Below are 2,645 nucleotides of genomic sequence, written 5' to 3'. Positions count from 1 at the left end.
TGAACTATCAGACTACAAACTTCTCTGACTAAAATATGTGAACCATTTGGACTAAGAAATAATGAGAACAGTCCATTATTTCAGATTTTCAATTTCCTGAAAAATTTTTATTGTTCAATGTACATTTGTTCAAATCAGAGAATAGAAATAGTTTTACAGGATAGCCAACCCAATATTCCATGTAATTCAGAAGAGTCAGTCAAACAGAATCTTTGTGAGCATTTGGAGTTATCAGCAAGCTCTTTGCTTCATGAAGCATTCTTTCTCTGTAAGGTTGGGGCTCATTCATGTTATAAATGTGACTTGGGATTCTGATCCTTTTTTGGTGAAGAGCTTCAGAATTTGATCTTGTATCTGTTTGGTTTTCACCACATACACAATGGGGTTCATCACAATGGGGTTAATCACAGAGGAATGAGGAAATGCATGTTAGCCATGGTCACATAGATATGTGAGGGAAGTTTTGGGTCAAAGCGGTGCAGTACGGACAGGCAGATCATGGGTGTGAAGAAGAGAATCACAGCACAGATATGGGAAATGCAGGTGTTGAGAGCCTTGAGGTGGCCACCATAGGATGCAATGCTCAGTACAGTTTTCAGTATCAAGACATATGAAAAGAGAATGAGAAGAAAATCAAGTCCCATAGTGGATAATACCACAAACAGTCCAAAGATGCTATTGATCCTGGTGCTGGAGCAAGAGAGCTTTATAATGTCAGGATGCAGGCAGTAGGAATGAGATAGTATACTGGAATGACAGAAACACAGCCTTCTCAAGAGGGTAGGGAGAGGTACTTGTACAGTCAAGGTTCGCACTACAATGGCCAAAACTATCCTAGAAATTACACTGTTGGTGAGAATGCAAGAATAGTGCAATGGATGAGAAATGGCAGTCAAAGGCCATTGCCAGTATGATAGCTGACTCAAAATCCTGGAAAGTGTGAATAAAAAACATTTGGGTGAAGCAAGCAGAGAAGGTGAGCTCTCGAGCATCCAGCCAGAAGGTCCCCAGCATTGTGGGGAAAGTGAAGAGGGAGAGACCCAGATCAGAGTCAGCTAGCATGGCCAGGAAAAGGTACATAGGCACATGGAGGGTCTGTTCCCTGCGGATAACTGTCATGATGGTCACATTGCCCACCAAGGTAATGAACATGGTGCAGAAGGGTATGGAGATTCAGATGTGCACAGTCTCCAGCCCAGGTATGCCTGTCACCAGGAAGGTGGAGAATATGGCTTTGGTGCTATTGGTGGGGAACATGATGCCAGCACTGCATGCCTTTCCTAGAATGAAATTTATTGTCTCACACACAGATGTTAAAATTTGACTTGAGCATTTGACAACTCATAATACCTTTTATTTTGAACTGACTGACCCTGATTTGTATCTATTATGAGTTTAAATGCTGTTTCCCAATACAGAGCATCTGAGCCTCTAGATTAAAAAACAAGACCTATTTTTTTATCAAATTCTCCAGATATTGTGGCTTTTTAAAGGAAAAATGAAGGAAAAAATGTACACTTGATATTTAGTTTATCTAAGTCCTTTAATTCATATGATGATTTTTTAAAATAAAAATCCAAAATACATAATGTACTTCAAATAAATTTCTTTTAAAAATCCAAAATCCATGCATATTCATACCTGTTATTGTAATTACAGTGGTACATCATGCCAGGCTATCTTACTGCTTTGGTCTACCTTGATCCATACTAGACTAGTGCTACTTAAACTGTAGTTCATGGACACATGTTTTCCATGGACACATTTTAATATCCAATTTTTTTCTGCAATGAAATGAGTGCAGAAATTGAAAATAAGCATTTAGAAACTTTTGCATTAATTGACATAATATATCTGTGCTTCTTTAATTTAATAATACTAATTATTATTAGTGTACAATAATAAGGTTATTATTGGATTTTGCATGTATTTTCCATTTCATTTTTCTTAAACATAATATTAGTTATATTTATGAAGATGTTTTGTGATTGAAGAATTTTAAGTATACCTTCACTCTGTAAGTTATGAAGTGCTGTTTCATGTTAACTCATTGTTGAATGTAGATGTCATTTTTTTTCAATTGAACATGAAGAAAAACAAAAATAATTAGTTCTATATATTTAAAAATACTAAAATCTTAGATTGTTTAATTTTTGTTAAATCATGTTCATGGGTTATCTTTTTTATTATAGGGTTAAATATTTTGAGTTTTAATTAATAAGATCTAGGAATTTTGCATAGTTACTATATATTTGTGTAAGCAAATAGTTTGTTTTTAATAACAATAACAAACAAAATGTTATAAAATGTCTATTTTATTGATTTAATTCCATAGGGCTGTGGTTATTTATTCATACAAATATTCAATAAATATTAATTATTTTTCTTGATATGCTTGGCTCTAAACTTTAAGATTATAGCAAAGATCTAAGAAAGTATAATTAGCAATTTCTTTGAAAGAGTGATGTTTGTTTAATATTCAACTATAATGTACAATATGTCAGAGATGAGACCATTTTCATGGTCTCTGTTACCAAAACTTATTTATCCAGATAAAACCAGTTGTGGATACACTGAATCTCCTTCTCATAGATAGCAAAGTACATATTTCTTTTCTGAGTCTATCCCTCATCAGATTCTGTTTT

General features: G+C 34.2%; 1 pseudogene; it reads right to left on the bottom strand.

Moving 5' to 3' along the window:
- Positions 1-285: 285 nt before the first annotated feature.
- On the bottom strand, positions 286-1,257 carry LOC118004000 (annotated as a pseudogene).
- Between the last annotated feature and the right edge of the window lie 1,388 nt (positions 1,258-2,645).

The sequence above is a fragment of the Mirounga leonina genome, unplaced genomic scaffold (assembly GCF_011800145.1).
Source record: "Mirounga leonina isolate KUSES-001 unplaced genomic scaffold, KU_Mleo_1.0 Mir_92, whole genome shotgun sequence".
NCBI lineage: Eukaryota > Metazoa > Chordata > Mammalia > Carnivora > Phocidae > Mirounga > Mirounga leonina.
The sequence above is the reverse complement of the archived record's forward strand: the minus strand, read 5'-3'. Positions and strand labels throughout refer to the sequence as shown.